The sequence below is a fragment of the Pristis pectinata genome, chromosome 16, assembly GCF_009764475.1.
Source record: "Pristis pectinata isolate sPriPec2 chromosome 16, sPriPec2.1.pri, whole genome shotgun sequence".
Lineage (NCBI taxonomy): Eukaryota > Metazoa > Chordata > Chondrichthyes > Rhinopristiformes > Pristidae > Pristis > Pristis pectinata.
In genome coordinates, this window is record NC_067420.1 from 43,986,705 (window position 1) to 44,010,985 (window position 24,281).

A 24,281-nucleotide genomic window follows, 5' to 3' on the forward strand; every position below is an offset into this window, starting at 1 on the left:
AGACTCCTTCACTCCAGCAACTATCCAGTTGCTCCTTATAACTCAAACCCTCCAGTGTTCGATGTTCAAAGGGCAATTTCCACTCCCTAGACCAGGAATCAGGAGAACTCCACCGAGACTTCATCGAAGCTGCAGCACAGAAGCAGGCCATCCAGCCCAACTGCTCCCTGCTGGAGATGATGCTCCACAGGAGCCTCCTCCCACCCCTCTTCATCTCATCCTGTTGTGATATCCATTCCTTTTGTTCTCACCCAGCGGACCTGACCTAAGACGGTGTACAACACCACAGTGGTTACATTACTAGCTGAGGAAAGCCTGGGCAAAGTCCAAGCTGGAGAACACACAGATGGGATGAATGGATCATTGTTGACGAGCCAATCAGTAATGAGTGGAGTATCGGAGGGGTCAGTGATGGGGCCTCAACTACCCGTGGTTTAAATGAAGGGACTGAGGGGTTGGCTTTGAGTTGCTGATGACACAAAGAGCAGTAAGTTGGCACTAAGGACACAGGGGACCTGTGAAGGGATGTAGAGAGGTTAAGCGAATGGCCAAGTAGTTGATAGATGGAGTATAATGAGGGAAAATGTGTGGTTATTGACTCTGGAAGGAAGAATATAAAGGCAGAACATTGTTTAAGTGGAGAGAGGCTGCAACATCCTGCTGTAGAGTGGTGTCTGCACCATTGCACAAATTTAGCATGGAAGTACAGCAAGTAATACAGGAGGAAAATGGAATGTGATCTTTATTGCAAAGGGAATGATGTATAACGTCCCACAGAACATAGGACATAAAACAGTACACCACAGGAACAAGCCCTTCGGCCCACCATGTCTGTGCCGACCACGATGCCAAATTAAACTAAATCTATCTGCCTGCACACGATCCACGTCCCTCCATTCCCTGAATGTTCATGTGCCCGTCTAACAGCCTCTTAAATGCCACTATCGTATCTGCCTCCACCACCACCCCTGGCAGCCTGTTCCAGGCACCCACCACTCTCTGTGTAAAAAAACTTGCCCCACACATCTCCTTTAAACTTTCCCCCGGCACCTTAAAGCTACGTACTCTAGTACTTGACACTTCCACCCTGGGAAAAAGTCTCTGACCTCCTACCCTATCTATGCCTCTCATAATTTTATAAACCTCCATCAGGTTTCCCCTCAGCCTCCGACACTCCAGAGAAAACAAACCAGGTTTTTTTTAAACTTTACTTTTTCAACACGGTAACAGGCCCTTCCGGCCCAACGAGCCCACACTGCCTAATTACACCCACATTAACCTACTAACCCGTGTGTCTTTGGAATGTGCAAGGAAACCGGAGCACCCGGAGGAAACCCACGTGGTCACGGGGAAAACGTACAAACTCCTTACAGACAGCGGCGGGAATTGAACCCCAATCGCTGGTGCTGTAATAAGCGTTACATTAACCGCTGAACTACTGTGCCACCCTTTGTCCAACCTCTCCTTATAACTCATGCCCTCTTAATCCAGGCAGCATCCTGGTGAACCTCTTCTGTACCCTCTCCAAAGCCTCCACACCCTTCCTGCAATGAGGCAACCAGAACTACACACAATACTCCAAATGGGACCTAACCAAAGGTTACTTGTTATAAGTCTCGTCACAACTGTGTACAGTGCAGTTGAGACTGTACCTGGAGAACTGTGCACAGCTTGTCACCTTGGTTCAAGTGAGACCGTACCTGGAGAACTGTGTACAACTTGTCATCTTGTTTCTGGAGCTGGAGGTTCACAGGGTCAACTCCAGAGATGAAGGGGTGGACATATGAAGACAGGTTGAGCAAGGTGGGCTTAAACTCATTGGGTTTAGAAGAATGAGTGGTGATCTAGGGGAACGTTCCACCTCATGGGGGATCTAGAATTAATGAGGCATGGTTTCAGAAGGGTTGTCAGTGTGGGATGGAGGTGACCCTCAGAAGGGCAGAATTCCTTGCTGTAGAGAGCTGTAGGAGCTGAAATATTGAATACAACCAAGGCCAGGACTGATGGATTATTGAGCAACAAGCAATCTGCTGGAGGAACTCAGTGGGTCAAGCAGCATCTGTGGAAGCAAAGGAATTGTTGACGTTTTGGGTCGAAACCCTGCATCAGGTCTCGGTTGTATTGTGTCTCCATTGACAGATTATTGGTCCATTGGAAAGTCAAGTGGTTACAGGAAACAGGCAGGGCAGTAGTGCTGAGGCCAAGGTTGGATGGGCCATGATCTTACTGAACAGGTGAGCAAGCTCGGGGGCTAATGGTCTGTAGCTGTTCAGATTCTGATGTTACTGAGTTCTAATCCCACGAATGCACCTGGGGAGCTTTTAATTCAATTAATATGGAAGGAGAAGGTTCACATCAGTGACCATAAATGTACCAGATGGTTCACCACCGACTTCAAGGAAGAAATCTGCCTACTTACCCAATCAGGTCTGTATGTGAGACACCAGAGACTGCAGATGCTAGAGCAACACACAAGGTGCTGGAGGAACTCAATGGGTCAGGCAGCGTCTGTGGAGGGAAGTGGACAGTCAACGGTTCGGGTCGAGGCCCTTCACCTGGACTCAATATGATTCAATCTGATCTATATGTGACTGCAGGCTAACAGAGATTGGTTGATGTTTAACTGCCTTCTGAAATGACCCTTAGAGCAAATAGGGGTGGCAATAAATGTCGGCCTTGCCCACGAGACCCAGAATGAATAAAACAAAATCCCACACCAGGTTCAGTGATGCTGAGCAGTTGGATTGAGTTAAAACTTAGCAATGATTGGACTTCTTCCCCAACATGTGGCTGACCCAGACTCAGTCTCTCAATCTGTTTCCAATGCAACATCACTGAAACAGATTTTCTGATTATTATCCACTTATTTTTTGTGGGATCTTTCTGTGCTTAAATTTACAGCTCCATTATAGGTGAGCACGATGCAAGTGAGGTAAAAACTTGCTATAGGCTGACGAAGCACTGGGTAATCTGTTGGAGGGTCAGTGGGGTGAATGCTCTCCCACCTTACTGTATCATATTATAATTCCATGAAACAAGTGGCTGCTCCTCAGCAGTTGATATCATGCCATTTAACTGCCAATTCACACACTTGCTATATTTAGTAGCCTTGTGTTTGCACAGGCACACACTGCATGCATATTTAAGTGAGATGCAAATGATTTATCTGCTGCTATTTCAGGCAGCGCAACTAATTTTCTCATTTTGAAATGTTGCCAAAAATACAAATTGGATCAACAGAAAGACCAATTAAGCCGACCTCCATACCCTGCAATCTGGAGGGAAATAATCAGTGATCAAACCCTTCTCAAACCATTCAGTTCTACTGAGGAAAGAGCCAGACAATTTCTGTTCATTTTGTAATAAGTTGTCAGAATTTGCTCTGGTGGTCTGGCCATCGTTTGGAGGGAAAATTGATTTAGTTTTACCATGTTACTGGCAGCCGATGGCAGAGAGTTGCAGGAGCGGGCAGTAGTTACCGTGTGAGACAGTGTCCGCTGGGCTCGCAGTGGAGGAGGTGGGGAGAGGAGAAATGAAACAATGCAGAAATACACAAAGAGACACAGGAGACGGCAGATGCTGGAATCTGGAGCAACAAGCAATCTGCTGGAGGAACTCAGCGGGTCGAGCAGCCTCTGTGGGGGGGGGTAGAGGTATTGATGTTTCAGGTCCTGATGCAGGGTTTCAACCCGAAACGTTGACAATTCTTTTCCCCCCACAGATGTTGCTCGACCCGCTGAGTTCCTCCAGCAGATTGTTTGTTGCTATAGAAATAAGCAATATGCTTGGTCACTGAAATCATTGCCATGTGTGGGATCTTTCTGTCCACATATTTGATTCAGTGTCCTTAATGTTATCTGCACTTCAAACAGTAGTTGATTGGCTTCAAGGTGGTTTGGAACACCCTGGGGTATGAAGGTGGCTGCAGAAGTGTGACCTCCCTCGCTTCCTGAGTTCGGCACACTGTGGAATCAAAGAATCGTCTGCCCCAGTGTCCTGGACAATATTTATTCCTCAGTCAGGGCTGCTACAAACAGGTGGTCTGATCACCGTCACATTACAATATGTGGGATCGTGCTGTGTACAGATTGGCTGTTGTGTGTACGATATTACAGCAGGGGCTCAATCGCACTGGCTGTAAAGTGTGTTGGCAGCTCTTCAGGGTTTGAATGACACTGTCAAAGTCCAAGTTCTTCCTTTTGTTTAACTGCCCACAGAATGTCTGGCCAATAGTTCCCGAACTCTGCCCTCAAGGTGGAATGAATATTCTGTGGGACTTTCAGACAGTGAATGGGATCAGGGCAGGAGAGAGAATCTTCCCTTAAATGTTCTGCCTGTGGAATTGGAAAATTAATCCATCTCCCCTGCTTGCCGACCTCTCATTCTTTGAGTTAGGATGTGATGGTGGGGATGGGGATGGGGTTGGGAGTAAGGGGGGAGGTGTTCAGAGCCTGCATTGGATTGTCCTGGTATACAGAGTATTGGGAATGTGGGATCTCTGGCTTGGAGCTGCCTTACACAAACCCAGCAAGCACCTTCAGTGGGATCCTCATGTTTCAGGGGAGGTGTGGGTGATTTCCAAACTCCTCAACTTTCACTAGATAGATTGTAAATAGTTGCTGCCATATTAAACTAGTCTGGGGGAGAGATGACTCAGGACAAAGATATTACACACCCTGTCCAACCATCTACATCACATCAAGAGTGAAAGGTCCAAGCAGTAACTCGCCTCTTGAGCAGATTGTTAATCAGCCTGTGAGCCCCTCACATGGGTCATCAAGGGAAGGGAGTACTAACAACAGGCGCGGTGGAGTTATCCATTGCCTGGGCTGATGGGTGAGTGTGCACGCTGCCTGTGTCAGCAGATGGCTCATTGATTAGAGCAGAAATCCCCAATGGAAAGTCCGTGAGGCTTCAATAATACGGCGGTAAATTAATTACAAAGTTCACAAAGAAAGTAAAATTAAATAAAAATATCCTCAGCAGGGTAGCTGCCTGGTCATGAGGCTGCTGACAGTCCCTAGCAATCCTCCCCCACCCCCGGGGCAGTCCCAACAAGGAGCAGCCTGTGATCACCAGGTGCTGGGGTGGGGAGGTGGGCCATGCATTCTGGAGCAACAAATAACCTGCTGGAGGAACTCAGCGGGTCAAGCAGCATCTTTGGGGGGAAAGGAACTCTCAACGTTTCGGGTTGAAACCCTGCATCAGGACTGAGAGTGGAGAGGGGAGACGCCAGTACAAAGAGGAGAGGCCATGCGTGTTATTGGGCTTTCATTGAGAAGGGTTGGGAACCACTGGATTAATGAGCACAGGCTGAAGAAATTCAGCACATCCCTGCTGACCACCAATTTGTATCGATGCACCATAGAAAACATCCTGTCAGATGCATCACTGCCTGGTACAGCAACTGCTCTGCCAGGGACCACAAGAAACTGTAGAGAGGTGTGGACACAGCCCAGCAAATCACGGAAACCATTCTCCCCTCCATGGACTCTGTCTACACTTCTCACTGTCTTGGCAAAGCAGCCAGCATAATCAAAGACCCCACCCACCCCGAACATTCTCTATTCTCCCTCCTTCCCATCGGGCAGAAGATACAAAAGTCTGAAAGCACGTACCACCAGGCTCAAGGACAGCTTCTATCCCACAGTTATAAGACTACTAAACAGTCTCCTAATGATAAAATGGACTCTTGACCTCACAATCTACCTCATTATGGCCTTGCGCCTTACTGTCTGCCTGCACTGCACTTTCTAAAACTTTATTAAAACTTTACTTATACAGCACGGTAACAGGCCCTTCCAGCCCAACAAGTCTGCGCTGCTCATTTAAACCCATGTTAACCTGCCCGTATGTCTTTGGAATATGGGAGGAAACTGAAGCACCTGGAGGAAACCCATGCAGACACGGGGAGAACGTACAAACTCCTTACAGACAGTGACAGCAATTGAACCCGGATCGCTGGCACTGTAATAGTGTTACGCAAACCGCTACATTACCGTGCCACCCGCTGTAACTGTAACACTACATCCTGCATTCTGTTATTGTTTTCCCTTGTACTACCTCAATGCACTGTTGTAATGAAATGATCTTTATGGATGGCATGCAAACCAAAGTTTTTCACTGTACCTCAGTACAGGTGACAATAATAAACCTATTTACCAATTTACCAATCATTGCCCCCATACTCGGGGGCTGGGGATTCCCAACAGAGGCAGATGTGATCATTGGTGGAAACTGGGTGAATACTGATTGGATAAGGCCAGTTCAGACTTGAGAGTGAAGTCCCCATCAGCAGGTATTGGTTGAAAGTTGTGAGAGAACTTGGCTGTGGGTTTAATCCCACCTTGATGAACTCAGTCTCATTCCTCTACAGGTAACCCCAAATAGTTTTGGCAATTCCTCCACACCCTCCCCAGATGAACCTGACCCAAGCTGTAACCCTGAAAGACCCTTCCCCTAGCAGCAATACCCCTCAGGGCAATGCTTCAAGGGAAATCACAGGAAGGAATGATTCGGGAGCTCTGCCAACATTCCAGACCTCCTCACTCTGGAGTGTGTTCACTGAAGTTGTGCAAACTGGGGCTGTGACTCTCAGCCCCTGTTGGCTTTCACTAGGGCTCCAGGAGCGTGACGATTATATAAGTGTGTTACAGATCCAAGGAGGAGTCCAAGCCCAATGACGATATGTGCCAGTTCAGGTCAGAGAGGTCAGGTGTATGTTCTGATCTGGGTCAGTTCCGGTATGGAAAAGGTTAGAATTCCACAGATTTGGATTGGATTTTTGGTCAAATACCTGGGGCAATAGATTTGAAGGTGCTGGTAGAAGGTTGGAAGGGGAGGTGGGAAAAATGTTTTCTGTGGGTATTGGATCAAGTGACGGAAGGTGGGATTACACAGAGACGATGCACGAAATGTCCTCCTCTATCATTATATTCTCATGACTAGATGACTCCAAACCCACAACAATGTGGTTGGCTGGTAACTACCCTCTGAACTAGTCTGGCAGGGTAATTGGTTTATTATTGTCAGATTGCACATCGAGGTAGTACAAAAGGAAAAATAAAACAGAATGCAGAATATAGTGCTACAGTTACAGAGAAAGTGCAGTGCAGGCAGACAAATAAAGGGCAAGGGCCACAACGAGGTAGATTGGGAGATCAAGAGTTCATCTTTATCATACAAGAGGTCTGTTCAAGAGTTTTGTAACAGCAGGATAGAAGCTGTCCTTGAGTCTGGTCGTACGTTTTCTCAAGCTTTTGTATCTTCTGCCTGATTGGAGGTGGGAGAAGAGAGAATGACCGGGGTGGGAGGTGTCCCTGATTATGTTGGCTGCTTTCCCGAGGCAGTGGGAAGTGTAGACAGAGTCAATGAAGTGGTAGACCCCTGTCTGGGGTCAGTTAGCGCAGGGCAAGCTGATCTTGCCGAGAACCTCCAAATCTTGTAAATGAATAAAAAAAAGTCTGGCATCTCAGATGTTTCATAGGAGCTAATATTTCATAGTGAGTTCTATTCCATATCCTTTAAACAAACAGGGAATTTTCAGGAACTGTTCTTGAAAATTCATTGCAGAACTTTCTGTTTCAATTTGGCATAATTTGCCCAAGCCTTTAAAGAAAGAAAGAAATCCTCCCCAGGGAGTCAGAGGAACTTTTACACAGAGTGAGCCAAGGACTGGGGAACGGGTGTAATCCAATAACACAGAATGAATGGATATTAAAAAAAAGACAAATCTTGCTTATTGAACTATATTGACGAACTCAGCCTTTTGAGAGTTTGTGACCCACTCTCTATACTGCTGACACTTTATAAGTTTATAAAGAATTAAACACTTTAATGATAAGAAGAATATGGAAGGAGCTTCCTTTCCAAACTTTACGGAGCGTGACAGGATGTTACAAATCTGAAAACTGCAATCAGACGGTGCTCAGAACTGAACACAGTTGTTTCAGTAATCCCTACCTCCAACACCCACATCCCATCACAGAATCATTCCAAACCACCCTCAAACCAGCCGTGTGTTCACTGCTTGTATCATCCAGGCAATGCTCTCAAAATCATTGTCATTGTTTAAAGGGATGTTTCCCGCTACTCATCCCACCTCTCTGGATGCCTCCCTCTGACCCTAACACACTGTTGCCCCAGTCCTGTTTACACCCACTGCTATTCCCATATGTACAATCTCCTTTAATCCTAAATGCCCTAAATGCCCAAACTGACCAAATCTAAATTGACACCATCCTCTGCTCCAAATTATTCGATTTCCCCCTCCCCATACAGTCCCTCTCCAGCTGTACTGCATATACTGGGCAGAACAGTGGCGCAGCTGGTAGAGCCGCTGCCTCACAGCGCCAGAGATCCAGGTTCAATCCTCAATCATCCCCAAGAGGCGGCGCCTCAAGAAGGCGGCATCCATCACTGAGGACCCTCACCACCTGGGACATGCCCTCTTCTCGTTACTACCATCGGGGAGGAGGTTCAGGACCCTGAAGACCCACACTCATCAATTCAGGAACAGCTTCTTCCCCTCCGCCATCAGATTTCTGTATGGTCCATGAACCCATCAAAACTACCTCATTGTTCCTTTTCTTTGCACTATTTATTTATTTTTGTAATTCATAGTAATTTTATGTCCTGCACTGTACTGCTGCCACAAAACAACGAATTTCACGACACATAAGTCAGTGATAATAAACCTGGTCCTGATTCCGACCTCGGGTGCTGATTGTGTGGAGTTTGCACGCTCTCCCTGTGACCGCGTGGGTTTGCCCCGGGTGCTCCGGTTTCCTCCCACATCCCAAAGATGCAAGTTGTTAAGTTAACTGGCCACTATAAATGGTGTGTGGGTGGGTGGTAGCATCTGGGGAAAATTGGTGGGAATGTGGGGAGAATATATGGGATTGGTGTAAATGGGTGGTTGATGGCAAGCACGGACTCAGTGGGCCGAAGGGCCCCGTTCCACACCGTGTGTCTATAAATGAATGATGTGTACATCCATATGCACATCTGGAGTGTAGATGGTTGAAAAAACAGCTGGAAATGTCCCAGTAACTGTTTGAAGGAATGAAGCCAAAGTGCAGAGCAACATGACCACATGGAAAGGGTCAGGCTCCTAGGTTGTTATGTCCGTATGTGTGTGGCTCTGCACATTTCTGTATCTACCTCCCAGGAATGGGTGTGCATGCACAGACATTACAGATTGGTAATGAGGATGGATTATCACCAGAGTAAAGCAAGTCTCTGAGTCTCTCAATAAGTATGAATGGGATGTTCTTGGGATGATTATGTGGCCACTTATTTTGGCCCTAAACAAAAGGATAGTTCAAATGAGCAAAGATTTCATTGTGTGAAACAACGTCAGTTGGGGATAATGGAGGGACTGTGATAAAATTCACCATTTCCTCTGTTCACCAGCATGGTGTTTGACCCTTGGGAGAAAAGAGTGTTCAAAGATCAAGAGCTCAAGCCTGATCTTGAAACCTACTGGATACTGAAAGGCCTGGATAGAGCAGACATGGAGAGACGTTTCCATCAGTGGGAGAGTCTAGGATCTGAGGGCACAGCCTCAGAATAAAGGGACGTCCCTTCAGAACTGAGATGAGGAGCAATTTCTTCAGCCAGAGGGAAGTGAATCTGTGGAATTCATTGCCACAGAGGGCTGTGGAGGCCAAGTCATTGGGTGTATTTAAGGCAGAGATTGACAGGTTCTTGAATGGTGAGGGGGTTAAGGGTTACGGGGAGAAGGCAGGAGAATGGGGTTGGAAAAAAAAATCAGCCGTGATTGAATGGTGGAGCAGACTCGATGGGCCGAATGCCCTAATTCTGCTCCTGTATCTTATGGTCTTATGGTACAAAGCTCACAAGGCAGTGGTCCCCATCTTCCTGTTTACTTCATAGAGAAGGACTATCATACGTCTTTGGAATGTGGGAGGAAGCCAGAGCACCCGGTGTAAACCCACGCAGACACAGGGAGAACGTACAAACTCCTTACAGACGGTGGCTGGAATTGAACCTGGGTCGCTGGCGCTGTAATAGCGTTACGCTAACCACTGCACTACCAGAACATAGAACAGTACAGCACAGCAACAGGCCCTTCGGTCCCCCATGTTGTGCCGAACTAATTAAGCTAATGATACCTAATTACACTAATCCCTTCTGCCTGCACACCTTCCATCTCCCTCCATTCCCTGCACATCCATGTGCCTACCTAAGAACCTCTTAAACCCCTCTATTGTATCTGCCTCCACCACCACCCCTGGCAGCCCTTTCCAGGCACCCACCACTCTGTGTGCAAAAAATTCACCCCACACATCTCCTTTGAACTTTCCTCCTCTCACCTTAAATGCACGTCCTCCAGTGTTAGATATTTTGACCCTGGGAGAAAGATACTGGCTGTCTATTCTATCTATACCTCTCATAATCATATAGTATGTATCACTATTAAGTAAACAATCACAGTTAGGGGGAGTAGTAATGGTACATGGACCACCAATGAGGGACATGGGGTTAGTGCAGGAAAGCAGACACTCTGTCACTGAGCAGATTCAAGGCCGAGATCGATGGGCTTTTTTTAAAATATCAAAGGAATGAAGACGTGAGTTCAAATCAGATCATGATCTTACTGAACAGTGTCGCAGGCATGAGGGGCTGAAGGGCCTCCTCTTATTCTGGCAAATGGGACGAGTTTAGATGGGCATCTTGGTCGGCATGGACAAGTTGGGCTGTATTATTCCATGACTCCATGTGTGTTTATCTCCTTGGATAAGAGTGAGTGCTGGACAGAAATGATTCAGCAAAGCTGGGCTGAAAATAGCTCCTGTCAGGTAAATGAGTCTCCGATCAACAGAAAGTGTTCATGAAGGAGATTCAGGGGGTTCAGGGTAAACATCCACCACAAAGGGAAAGGATGAGACAGCCAAACCTACAGCCCCTACGTGACAAGGTGCACAGAGAGCAACAGGAGGCAAAGAGGGCAGCATCTGAGACTGGGAGCTGAACACAGCAGCGAGAATTAATGGAGTATGAAAGTGTAGAAGTAAAATTAAAAGGCATGTAAAATCAAATAAAATTCAAAGGTGTTATGTAAAGAGGATAACAGAGGAAAAAATAGGGCCTGTTCCAAACCCAAAAACGAATATGTATGTGGAGGCAGAGGGTATGGGTTGGGTTCTCGATGAGTACTTCTCAGCTGTCTCCACGGATCAGTGGGTGGTGGTGATGTGGTAATGGAGGATGGGTGTGAAATATTGGACAGGGTAAGCACTGTGACAGGTGAGGTATTGCGAGGCTTTGCATCTTTAAATGTGGATAAGCTACCAGGCCCAAATGAAATTTATCCCAGGCCATTTAGAGAACTGAGGGAGGAAACTGTAAGGGCATTGTCTGCTATTTTTCAATCCTGGCTAAAGGATTGGTGCCAGAGAGCTGGAGGATGGCTGAGGTAATAGCTGAGGTAATAGTGGTGCCAGAGAGCTGGAGGACAGCTGATGTAACAGCTTTGTTCAGAAGGAGAAGAAGGAATAACCTGAGTAATCACCAGACAGTGAGTTTAACTTGGTGATGGACAGATGATTAGAATCCATTCCAACAAACAGCATAAACCTTCACTGAGAAAGGCACAGATTAATCAGGGAATGTCAGTATTGCTGAACGGATACTGGAGGCAGAAACCCTTTTCACACTAGAATGTGTCTGGACGTGGAGTTGAGTTGCTGTGACCTGCAGGGCTTTGAGCCTGGTGTTACAAGGTTGGGTAGCTCTTTATCTGACATGCACAGACACAATGGGCCAAATGGCCTCCTGTGTTGTATATTTTCTAAGATTATATGATTCCACTTTCTGCTCACAATCATGTATTTAATTATGGGATCTTGTTGTGTGTAAATTGGCTGCTGTGCTTCCTACATTACATTGGTGACAGAGTGGTGCGATGGCCTGCAGTTGTGAAAAGCTCTCCAGAAATGCCAGCCTCTCTTCATTAGCACGTGGGAAGGGACTGATCCCTAATTTAGGGACCATCCAAGACCTCTACCTCCTGGAAGGACAAGGCAACAGGTGCCTGGGAATGCCAGACTCTGCAGGCTCCCCTCCAGATTACACACCAGTCCTTCTGCATTGTTGATCTGTATTCTGGGACCTCCTCACCAAAGTCAAAGTTGACTCAAGTTAAAGTGGAGCTTATTGTCATCTACACAAGTCCATGTGTGCACAGGTGCAATAAAAAACTTACTTGCAGCAGCATCACAGGCACATAGCATCACAAGAAAAACATAAATTAAACATAAATTATACATAGTTTTTACAAGAAAGAACACAATTAGAAAAAAAAACAAGGTCCATATTGCAAAGTGGTCACAGTGTTGCTATACTGAGGGAGTGATTAGGGTTGTGCCGGTTGGTTCAAGAACCGACTGGTTGAAGGGAAGTAGCTGTTCCTGAACCTGGTGGTGTGGGGCTTCAGGCTTCTGTACCTCCTGCCCGATGGTAGCTGCGAGAAGATGGCATGGCCCGGATGGTGGGGATCTTTGATGATGGATGTTGCCTTCTTAAGGCAGTGCCTCATGTAAATACTGCTGATGGTGGGGAGGGAATTGCAGTGATGTATTGGGCTGAACAGCTCAGCGGGCGTACCTTCAAACGAAGGACTGCACCAATTCAAGAAGATGACTCACTACGTCTTCTCAAAGGCAACTCTGGATGGAGAATAAATACTGGCTTGGCTAACAACCTCTAATTCTCAGGAGCGACTGAAAAAAACCTTGAAAAATTCAGAGCAGGGAGGTCTATGACCTCCTCCTAGTCTGTAGACTCCAGTCTTCAGAATCCCAGCTTCCTGGCTGAAAGAATCTAACCAAGGAGCTTCGGGATGAGAACAGAGTAAGTGGAAATTAAAATAAAGTGGAGTGATTCATGGATGGAAAATTACCTTCCAAGTAACAAAGTCAGATCACTCATTACATGACTCATGATTCGGTCTGTTTTCTTATTGTATTTTTCCATTCCTATTTATCCACCCAGTGCTCAGATGAACCTACAGCCATTTCCTTAGCAACTTTTTGACTGTTATGAGCTTTTACTCTCAAGAGGTCATGCTGAGTCAGCGAGAATCAGAGGTTTTGCCTGCATGCTGGTGTGTACACGTCAGGGTGGTAATGTCAAAGGGGAGGGTGGTGGGGAAGGTGAATCATCGCTGGTGTAACTCCACTCAGACCCCTCAGCTGGGGACGTGGTGACATATCAACAGGTCCCCCCAGAGCGCTGTGTGAAGTTAGGCGATGCAAATTGCACTTTTGCAGTGAAATGGTATAGCTTTAATGGGCATTCGACTGTATCCGCTTGTTCCTATTGCAGAGGAGAGGCCACGCGCTGATTCTTTGAAAGATCTCCCTGATTAATCCCTTTTCTGCTCTTTCCCCACCTGCCCTGGGACTTTCTTCACCACCTATGTTGTGTTCTCTTTTCAAAGGTCCCACTACATGGGCTTCCACCCCCTCCTCAGTCAGCACACCCTGCACCTCTGTGTAGAGGGAAAGTCCTCATCCCTCATCTGGTGCTTTAGCCAATCACTTTAAAATCATTTCTGAAGTGCAGTCACTGTAGGAAGTGGGACATCCAATTTATACACAGCAAGATCCCACAAACAGCAAGGTAGAAAGAGCTATAAAGCATGGGAACAGGCCCTTCAGCCCAACGTCCGTGCCGACCATGGTGACTTCCTGAGCTAGTCCCGTTTGCCTGCATTTGGCCTGTATCCCTCTAAACCTTTCCTGTACGAGCTGCCAGGGGAAGTGGTGGAGGCAGGTACATTAGCATGTAAAAGGCACTTGGACAGATCCATGGATAGGAAAGGTTTAGAGGGATGTGGGCCAAACGCAGGTGAATGGTACTGGCTTAGATCGTCATCTTGGTCAGCACGGACCAGTTGAACTGAAGGGCCCGTTTCCGTGCTGTATGACTATCCAATGTGATAATGACCTGCTTTTTTCTCTGAGGGCTGCATTGGTCAGGAAACTCCCTGCCTTTTTTTTTGGAATATTGGCCATGGAATGACCTACTTTGGCCTGGAAAGCAGACTAGCCCTTGGATGGATGACGAGGGCCATGTGTTGTATCAGTGTCAGCAAACTCCAAAGCAGCCCGACATATAGCAGGTGACCCAGCAACTGCTGTAGCCTAAACCCCATCAAGGCATTGGGTGAGTTAATGACAATTATCCCTTATTGTCAGCTCAAGAGAAAATCACAGCGGTTATTTTCTCTGTCTGCACAGTGCGCAGTGTATTAGTGACTGATTATTGTAATTTGTGAAGTATTATTAAAGTTCTAGGGGAGGGTTCCAGGTGCAAGTTGAAGCAATTGGATCACGTGGACAGTCCCTACGTGTTTCCTGTTCACAGCACAAGAATCCATGAGCATCGAACCTGGCGTGCTTAAAGCCACTAAACGCCAGTCGCTGCTGCAGCTATGGCTAACTTTAAACCTGTGATAGATAGATCTTTCTTAACCTAAAGATATGAATGGATAAGGAGTAAGGCAGGCACGGAGATCACAGATCAGCCATTACCTCATCGAAGGACGGAACAGGGTCAAAGGGCTGAATGGCCTCCTCTTTCCTTTCGACGGTAACATCCAGTAGAAAGCTGGATTGGTATCTGAAAGGGAAGGACTTACAGGGTTATGACCACAGAGTGTTGGAATGGGAATCGTTGGAACGATCTTGCACAGAGCCAGTAGAGATTCGACAGGCCAAACGGCCTCCTTCCCTATTGTAATTTGGAATAATGTGTTCAGTTTAGGTCACCCTGCTATAGGAAAGATGCCATTAAGATTTACAAGGATGTTACCAGGACTCCAGGGACTTGAGTTATAGAGAGAGGTTAAGCAGGCTAGGACTTTATTCCTTGGAGAGTAGGAGACTGAGGGGTGACCTTACAGAGGTGTACAAAATCATGAGGGGCTTAGATAGGGTGAATGCACTGAGTCTTTTCCCCAGGGTTGGGCAATCATGAACGAGAGGGCATAGGTTTAAGGTGAGAGGGGAGAGGTTTAATAGAAACCTGAGGGGCATCTTTTTCATCCAGAGGGTGGTCCGTATATAGAACAAGCTGCCAGAGGAAGTGGTTGAGGCAGGTACATTAACAACATTTAAAAGACACTTGGACAGGTACATGGACAAGAAAGGTTTAGAGGGATCTGGGCCAAATACAGGCAAATGGGACTAGCTTAGATGGGCATCGTGGTCGGCATGGTCTGGTTGGGCCGAAGGGCCTGCTTCCATGCTATATGACTCCAATCATTCCATGACTCTGTCGTTCTGTGCTTGTCAGACCAGAGGCTGGTGCTCGTGATCCTGAAGCCAGTACTGTAATTACACAGGGCGTTGATGAGACAGCATCTGGAGTATTGTGGACAATTTTGGTGACCTTACCTAAAAAATGATAGAGGAAGTGAAGCGAAGATCTACTGGTCCAGTTCCTGGAATGGCAGGTTTGCCTTATAAGGAGAGATTGAGGAAACCAGGCCTGCAGTCTTTAGGAGTTAGAAGAATGAGAGGCGATCCCAGTGAAACTTACAGAATTCTCCAAAGGGAGGATGTTGCTGTGAAGCCTGCAACCGGGGGTCGCAGTCTCAGAGTAAGGGGTAAGCCAAATAGTACTGAGAAGTGGAGAAATTTCTGAATGCAGAGGGTGATGGACCTTTGGAATTCTCTACCTTCGAAGGCTGTGAGAGTCCTCCACTGGAAACCGAGATCAATGGGTTTCTGTATCGGGGATATGGGGATGGTGCAGGTAAGTGGGGCTGAGGTGGGAGAGCTCCGATCTTGATGAATAGCCGAGCTGGCTTGAAGGGCCAAACTCCTGCTCCTATATCGTATGTTCTGGAGACAGTATTCATGTTCTGGGAGACGTGAGATTGAATCTCACCAAGACAAACATTGACTTCAGTTCAAAGGGAAGAAAACTTGAGGAAAGCAACAGTTTTCTCTCAATAACGGCCAAACTGCCATAAAAACCTATCTGCTTGTCCAATGTCCTCTGGGGAAGGAAGTTTACAACTCTTGTCTGCCGTGAGCCCACACGTGACTCCCACTTGCAGCAACATTGTTGACCGCTCAATTGTAATAATGATACATAGACATGAACGGTTAATTATTCACAGTGATTCAATGTACTTTACAGCCAATGACATGCTGTTGGAAGTTTTGACACTACATACGAATGTACATCATACAGAAGGCCATTCACTGAGAAACAACTGATTGCTACCTTACGTACTTTGATTTTATTAAAAAGGCCCCTACCACCATCTGAGGACGCATGTTGCAGGAGATGGTCGCAGTACAACAGTAGTAGTATTGATACTATATGTTGATTATTGTCACATGTACTAAGATACAGTGAGAAGCTTTTGTTCACATGCCATTCAGATCATGCCGCACATAAGTACAGAACGCAGAATGCAGAATATAGTGTTACAGTTAGAGAAAGTACAACGTAGGCAGACTATAAAGTGCAAGGGCCACGACAAGGTAGATTGGGAGATCAAGAGTTCATTGTGTAGCATATGAGAGGTCCATTCACGAGTCTGATAAGGGCGAGATAGAAGCTGTTTGTGAGCCTGGCAGTTCATACTCTCAGGCTTTTGCATCTTCAAGGAATCGTACAATCGAATCTGCCTCCCCCAGCAGTGCATCCCACACCTGGTGTAAAGAGATATTTCTGTGTGTTACTCGTCCTGGCCTCCAGTGTACCAGTCCTACATGTGATCGTAGCAAACAGAGACAGGAGTAGTCCATACGGCACCTTGACACTGACCTGCCGTCAAATGAAATCATTGGCCTCGGCTCCACTCTCCGCCCTGTTCTCAACACCCTATCTCCCCTTCGGACCAAAGATCTCTCTGTCTTGGCCCTGAGAATCTACAATGGCTCAGCCTCCGCAGCTGTCTTTTCATGAGTGAATGTGATTGTGTACGTTCCTTCCTGTCCTTCCCCCTCACTATTCTGAGACACTTTTAGTGTTTTTAGCATGAAGTCAGACGCAAAGTGTTTGTTCAAAGGTCCTGCCATTTCCTTATTTTCTATTATTAGTTCCCAATTGCATGACGCATGGGACCTGTATTTACCTCAGCTTCTCACTTCCTTTTTATATACCCATAGAAGATCTTCCTGTCTGTTCCAAACATGGAGCCAAATAAGGGAGGTGGGGAGGGCAGGTGGGAACAGTGGGGGGAGGGGACCCAGTGGGAGGGGTGTGTGGGTGACGGGCAGATGGAGTGGGTGGGGGAGGGGAAAGGATTAGGGTGATGGGGGCTGGGGTGGGGTGGGGGGTGATGGGGGGGTGTAGGAGGCACTGGGTAGATCAGGAGGAGAGAGAAAAGGGACGGGGGGGGGGGCAGGTTGCCTGAAATTGGAAAATTCAACTTTTGGGCAGACTCTGAGGTGATGTTATTTCCTTCCACAGTTGCTGCCTGACCCACTGGTTTCCTCCAGCAGACTGGGTTCCAGCCTCTGCCGTCTCTTGTGTCTACAGAAGTTTGGGTCACTACATTTGCCCATGCAGTCTCCAATCACTCCATGGGCTTCTCTTTACTTCCTGTCTCCATTGTAGACCAAAAGGCTCACTTCCCTTTACCTTGCATCTCTCTTGTGCAGTGTCTGTGCTGGGAGTGTGTGATAGGACAGTGTAGAGGGAGCTTCACTGTGTGTCTAACCTGAGGAGTATGTGATGGAACAGCGTAGAGGGAGCTTCACGCTGTGTATAACCCTGGGAGTGTGTGATGGGAGGGTGTAGAGGGAGCTTCACTGTGTGTCTAACCTGAGGAGTATGTGATGGAACAGCGTAGAGGGAGCTTCACGCTGTGTATAACCCTGGGAGTATGTGATGGGAGGGTGTAGAGGGAACTTCACTGTGTGCCTGACCCTAGGAGTGTGTGATGGGACAGTGTAGAGGGAGCTTCACTGTGTGCCTGACCCTAGGAGTGTGTGATAGGATGGTGTAGAGGGAGTTTTACACACTGTTTAACCTATGTAGTCCCTGCCCTGGGACGGATGAGATAAGCAGAGAGATATCTTTGTACCTTACTCCCTATTTCTTCCTGGGAATGTTGGTGTTGACATTACCACAATTTTCCATTGCCTGCCTCAGTAAGCAGCAACATAGAAAAAAGAACTTTATCCCAATGTTTGAAGTGTAATGTGTTTATAAATAGTCAGTGATTATAGATTGTTTCAAGATGAGTAATAGAATTTGTTGAAACAGTCACACTGGTTAACTATCAGGCTGGGAACATCTGTACAATGCAATTAGATCCTGCACAAGCAATAAAAGGTGTCAATGAAAAAGAACAATCTTCAGTTTATTTTCAAGGATGCCATCATTAGAATTCACTGAAAGTAGGCTGAGCATTGTGATTCTCCATTGGTGCATGTGTTCAAGTATTTAGTCACTGACTGGTTTATGACAAACTGTCACTGCTAATTTCTTCTGTACTGTTTTGAAGTCTGCACTCTCTCTCCCACCAGATCTCCATTCCCATCAGATCCCCATTCCCACCAGACTCCCATTCCCTCCAGATCACGCACCCCATCAATTCTCTTGTTTTACGGTCCGCTGATGAAGGTCAGTGTTGAGCAACACACAAAGTGCTGGAGGAACTCAGCAGGTCAGGCAGCACCTATGGAGGGAAATGAACAGGCTACATCTCGGGCAAAGAGCCTTCATCTGGACTGAAGGACAGAGGGGAGACAGCCAGTGTAAAGAGGTGGAGGGAAAGTGTGGAACTAGAGCTGCAAGCGATAGGTGGATCCAGGTGAGGAGGGGTGACGGGCAGATGGAGGAGGGGAGAGTGGAGATAGTGACGGAGGCTGGGAGGTGATGGGTGGAGGCAACACAAGGCTGCAGATGGTGGGATCTGATGGGAGAGGAAGGTGGAGCCTGGAATCAAGTGAGAGAGGTGGGGAGGGCAGAGGGGAACAGTGGGGCTTCAGCTTGGAATCGCAATCAAGGTCAAGACTATTCACACACCCGCACTTCCAGCCCTTCCCCTTCTCTATCCCAGAGCTATTGGAGCTTTGTAGGTATCATTCCAAAGGGATTGTCCAGCTGCAATCTGGAGGTCGGGATATGGGATCTTCCTTATCTGTAAGGTTCAAAATTACATTTGTTTTCACTAAATTTTCCAGACAGGTCCTGTTCATTAAAGGCATGACAGATCCCTTCATGGCCCTCATCCCCATTTCTGTAACCCCCTCTGGCCTCACAGCTCTCCATCTCTGTGTTCCTCCATTCCTCACTGCTTGACACCCCCAACTGAATCACACTCCCACTGCCAACACTCTAAACTCTAGAATTCCTTCGCCGTATCCCCCCCACCTGTCGCCCTCTCATCCTTCCTTGAAATGCTCTTAAAATCAACATCTTTACCCAATCTTTATTTAACGTAGACTATCTTGGGAAATGTGACCAGATTAAGCATGTAGCTCTGACAGATAAAAGTTTCCTTCTGTAGTTTGGGATCACTGGCTAAATCCTTGCTCCCTCTGTATTTGATAAGAAACACTGCCAATGAGACACAGAGGCAGTCACCTAAATTAAGTGTGTGTTCCATCCTAAGCTTCATTTCACTGTGTAAACCTTAGCTTGACATTTAGTGCATCTGGCCTAAGCACAGTTTCTGTTCTAAGAATGACTTCAAAGAGCAGAACTCCTGAGCTAATAGCAGAGACAACCCCCAGCAGTCGGTAGATTTATCTTTCTGAAAATAAATACTGAGTGCTGCTTGCTTTTAGTAGAAAGCTTTTGTCAACATTTACAGTTCAATTAAGTACTGGTTCAAAACAAAACCATTGGGATATCACATCTGTACACACTTCCAGAGAGTAACAGAGAATGAAAGTGGGAGGTTAGAGAAGCACTTCACCTCTCGACACAAAGCACATTAGGAGCCAAGCTCATGCCTTTGTCCACTGTTCTAATGCAGGAAACACAGCAGCTTTCACCAACTGCAGTGAGAAAAAGACCACAGAACAGTACGCAAGACAAGTTTTCCACTGTACCTCTGTACATGTGACAATAATAAACCAATTTACAGTGTTGTTTGCTGAAGGCAGCTCACCGGGAGAATTCTGCACTTCTTTCATACCACCCTACAGAATCATTCGTAGCAGCCAGAGAGGGTGTAATAGTTCATCCAAAAGAAGGCACCTGCACCTGCAACTGTGCAGCCTCCCTCCGCCCTACACTGAGGCAGCAGCCTGGACTACATGTGCAGTGACTGGGACTTGAACTCACCCCTCCTTCAGTTCCTGCCTCTTCTATACAGTTGGCCACAGCCTCCAGTAAAGTAGAACATAGAACAGAGAGCGTAGAACAGTACAGCACAGGAACAGGCCCTTCGGCTCACGATGTCTGTGCCGACCATGATGTCAAATTAAATTAATCCCATCTGCCTGCACATGATCCATATTCCTCCATTCCCTGCATATTCATGTGTCTAAGTGCCTCCTGAATGCCACAATCATGTCTGCCTCCACCTCCACCCCTGGCAGCCCGTTCCAGGCACCCACTGCTCTCTGTGAAAACAACTTGCCCCACACATCTCCTTTGAACTTACCCCCTCTCATCTTAAATGCATGCCCTCTAGTATTAGACATTTCAACCCTGGGGAAAACATACCTCTATCTATGCCTCTCATAATTTTGTAAGTCATCATTCGGTAAACAATCACAGCTCGGAGAAGGAGTAAGGGTGCATGGAACACTCACCCTAACCCACCGCTCTCTGTGTAAATGAGCTGCCCTGCACACATATCCTTTGAACATTCCTCCTCTCACCCTAAAGCTACGTCCTCTAGTATTTGACGTTTCTACCCTGGGAAAAAGATTCTGACGGTCTACCCTATCTATGCTTCTCATAATTTTCTAAACCTCTCAGGCCTCTGGTAATGTCATTATCCCAATACTTACTCTATTCATTAAAACTGAATATTTAGCTTAGTTGCTAAATCAATCCTAAGGCTATATTGCATTCAGCAGGGTGTAATGGTGCGTGCAGCACCATTGGAGACTGTCCTGCTAAACTGAACTTCTTTGGACTTGTTTAAGTCAGCAGAACATAGATGCAACATGAATATAATTTAACCGCCAGTCATCACTCGGGTGAAACCAAGGTGAGAAGTTCAATCTGAACCTGAGGCAGGAATCATTTTGCCTTGAACATCACCAATAGCCTGTCCTGGTCCAACCACAGAGCCACCACGGCCAAGAAAGCTCACCAGCGCCTCTACTTCCTCAGAGGTGAAAGAAATTCGACATGTCCCCATTGAACCTCACTGAATTTTATCGATGCACCATAGAAAGCATCCTGTCCGGATGCTTGGTATGGTAACTGCTCTGCCCATGACCACAAGAAACTGCAGAGAGTTGTGGACACAGCTCAGCACATCACAGAAACCAGCCTCCCCTCCATGGACTCTGTCTACACTTCCCGCTGCCTCGGTAAAGCAGCCAACATAATCAAAGACCCCTCCCACCCCAGACATTCTCTCTTCTCTCCCCTCCCATCAGGCAGAAGGTACAAAAGGCTGAAAACATGTACCACCAGGTTCAAGGACAGCTTCTACCTCACTAGTACAAGTAGTTCCCTAGTACAATAAGATAGACTCTTGAGCTCACAATCTACCTCATTATGGCCTTGCACCTTATTGTCTGCCTGTGCTGCACTTTCTCTGTAACTGTAACAAATTATTCTGCATTCTGTTATTGTTTTCCCTTGTACTACCTCAATGTACTGATGTGATAAAACGATCTGTATGGATGACATGCAGAACAAAGTGTTTCACTGGACCTCGGTACATGTGACAATAATAAACCAATTTACCAATTTTACAATTAACCAATTTACCAATTTATTTTATCAGAATGAGAGCTGGTCTGAGACGTACAGGATACTGAGAGGGATTTCTGGAGTAGGTGTTGAGTGGGCTATTCCCTTAAACTAAAGAATTTAAAATTCAGGAGGCAAATCTCAGGGGAAGAGCTACCTATAAGGACTGAGCTGAGGAGAAACTTCTTTATACAGAGGGCGATGACTTTACCCTCATAGAGAACTGTAGGTGCTCAGTCAATGAGAACATTAGCTGAGATCAATGGATTTTTGGAGCAATAAACATACTGCTGGGGGAAGTCAGCTGGTTGAGCAGCACCGCTGGAGGCAAAGAGGCAGTCGACGTTTCGGGTGTTGACTCCGTATCAGGACTGGTCTCTGATAGATTTTTGGACACCAAGTAAAGCAGAGGGTATGGGGAATGGGGGGAAAGTGGTCACGTATGACCTGATTGATTGGTGGAGCATGCCAATAGAGCTGACTCCAACTCCCCGTTCACGTGGCTACAGGTCTCCGATAGAACGCACGGTACCTTCACAAGTTCAACAGGAGTCATCACATCAGGCCTAATCATATCTAATTGAGTGATTAATTTTTCCTCTAATCCCTGTGTTAAATTAATCCTCTGATCGGTGCTCACAGCTGTGGTGTGTAGACAAAGTTAAGGAGCATTTCACTCATGGCATGGGGCAGAGTTACGTGCCTAATGCAAGGCACAAAATTAAAACAGTGTCCATAGTTCGCAGTGGGCAAAGGACCAGTAACTACCTAAGGGCAAGGAGTCTTTGTGCACGTTGTCTCGCCATGTGCCCACTGAAAGGGCAACCACTGTAGCTGAACATCCAGGGTCAAAGAAAGAGAAGGTCATCAAGGCCCCTGGAGCCAGTTTCACCATTTGGGTAGATCTTGGTGATCGGACATCAGCTCCATCTGTTCGCCTTGACTCCATCACACGTAAAGCCTGTGCCTGGCCAAGATAGATCAGTCTCAGCTTTGAAGTGTGTAATTGACCCCTAACCCCTGACCTCTGGCCTCTGAAGTGTGGGTGAGGGGCTCCAGATTTCTGAGGGGGTGCTTCCTGACAGCTGCCCTGTTCTAGAACCAGTCTCCATTCCAACAAAGAAATAGTTTCTCTTTAACAACTGCTTCCTTACTTTAGCACAGAAAGAGGCCATTCGACACATTAGGTCTGTGTTGGCTCCCAGGGGAACCATCCCATCAGTCCCATTCCTACCCCCTCTATTTCCCTAAACCCTTGCAACCTTTTGTCTCTCACATGCCCACTAACTCCTCTTTGAATATACCCACACTGAAGGGCTGTTTATAACAGCTGATTAACCCACCAACCCGCACGTCTTTGGGATGTGGGAGGAAGCCGAGACAATCGGAGAAAACCCACACGGTCACAGGGAGAACGTGCAACCTCCACACAGACAGCACCCAAGGTCAGAACCAAAGTTGGGTGGCTGGAGGTGTGAATTAACAGCACTAACTGTTGTGTCACTGTGCTGTCCTACTACAACACTGTACTGCACTGTGGGAACCCTTCTTAAACGTTAACTTAAGCTTCCCGGTCTTAAGCATCCCAGCTCTAAACAGTATCCGTGCTGTCTGGCCCTAGGACTAGGACTCTCTGATTCTACAACTCCTGGAAAGTGGGAGGGGCTGAAGGTATGCAAATATGGCAAGGGAAGGGGAGATGGACAAACCTAGGGACTGATGTCCCATCATCATTATACATGGCTGAGGGATCCTACAGAGCCAGGACATGTGGCTAAGTTGTTTTCCTTGGTGGGTGAGTCCAGGACAAGAGGGCACAATCTTAGAATTAGAGGGTACCCATTTAGAACAGAGATGAGGAGAAATTTCTTTAGCCAGAGGGTCGTGGATTTACGGAATTTGTTGCCACATATAGCTGTGGAGGCACAATCATTGGGGGTGTTTAAGGAGGAGATTGATAGGTATCTAATTAGTCAGGGTATCAAGGGATATGGGGAAGAGGCCGGGAAATGGGGCTAGATGGGAGAATAGTTTAGCTCATGTGAAGCGGCAGAGCAGACTCGATGGGCCGAATGGCCTACTTCTGCTCCTTTGTCTTGTGACCTTGTGTGATCTAGTGAATCAGAGAGGAAATGAATCGACATTTGAAAGACCTCTAGTAATGAAAGACGGCACAGATTTATTGAAGGCAAATCATGCTCAATGAACTTGATGAGTTCTTTGATGCAGTGATAGAGGTGATTGATGAGGGCAGAGATGTGGTGAATGGTTTACTGTGACCAGCTCCAGGGGTAGGTCTTGGGGACTCTGGTCTTCTCAATACAAAGTCATGAGTGTAGAGCAGATAATTTTAAAATGTGCAGTTAACACATAATTTGGAAAGGTGATAAATAGCAAGC

General features: G+C 46.8%; 1 protein-coding gene across 1 annotated transcript in view; it reads left to right on the top strand.

The window, feature by feature from the left end:
• The window catches only part of LOC127579057 (DENN domain-containing protein 3-like), a 743,140-nt gene that overhangs the window by 347,619 nt on the left and 371,240 nt on the right, over positions 1-24,281 (top strand). The gene's annotated exons all lie outside the window — the stretch shown is intronic.